The sequence below is a fragment of the Chrysochloris asiatica genome, unplaced genomic scaffold (genome assembly GCF_000296735.1).
Source record: "Chrysochloris asiatica unplaced genomic scaffold, ChrAsi1.0 scaffold00119, whole genome shotgun sequence".
In the NCBI taxonomy this organism is placed as follows: Eukaryota; Metazoa; Chordata; class Mammalia; order Afrosoricida; family Chrysochloridae; genus Chrysochloris; species Chrysochloris asiatica.
The window spans coordinates 6803349-6804284 of record NW_006408637.1 but is presented as its reverse complement, the minus strand read 5'-3'; positions in this window follow the sequence as shown (position 1 = coordinate 6804284).

Genomic DNA, 936 nt, shown 5'->3' with positions numbered 1-936 from the left:
AAGTTTAGAGGAACTTCCTGGTGGAGGATATACCTAAAATTTGTGTACGAAAACTCTTAATTATTGATTCAAATTATTTAATTGTTTAGGGCTATTGTTACTTAATACCTTGAGTTGTTAATTGGTTTTTTTTTTTAGAATTTATACATTCATCTCTTTTTATATTTGCATAAAATTACTTTAAGATTCTCTGTTCTTTTGGTGTCTTTATATATACATACCAAGTGTGTATCTCACTTTTTATTGCTCAATACTATCAGAAGTTTGTAGCTTTTATTGTTGTTGTAAAATGTCATCGAGTCAGTTCTGACTCATAGTGATGCTGGATAGGGTTCCCAAGGGGAGGCTGGTGGTTAGTAGACCAGTGTCGGCCCTACAGCACCACAACAAGATTCTAAACTTTATTAGTCTTCTCAAAAATATCAACTTTTGGGGACTTCTGGTTTGGGGGCACGTGAAGCAGAAACAGGTAGGAAAGGCTCCTCGGTGGAGGTGCAGAAAAAACAGAGAAGGATCTTGTATTAGGTGCTGGGTGTCAGTTTCCCACACCCACCTGTGGAGAAATCTAAGTGTGGAAGCCAAATACGGCAATCTCTGAATCAATCAGAACAATAGATTCCCTATTGGTCCCTCGGCCTGTGCTGACATCAGAGGGCAGGGCCGCAGCCAAACAGATACAGTGATACAGCACTAAAAAGCCATGGAGCTGCGTCTGGAAAAAGAGGTGTAACAGAATTTTCATTTTTCACCTTTCTTTCTTCACCTCTCTAGTTACACCCTCATTGCCCAGCCAGATAACATCAGGTGGGCAGGAGCGCACCCCCAAAAGTGTCCAGCATTGCACCCACAGTTTTCCCACAGCACAGGGAGGAGGTTTGTGAGAACCCCATTTGTCCTGCAGGTTGTTTCTTATGATATCTGGCTCTGGGACCCGGC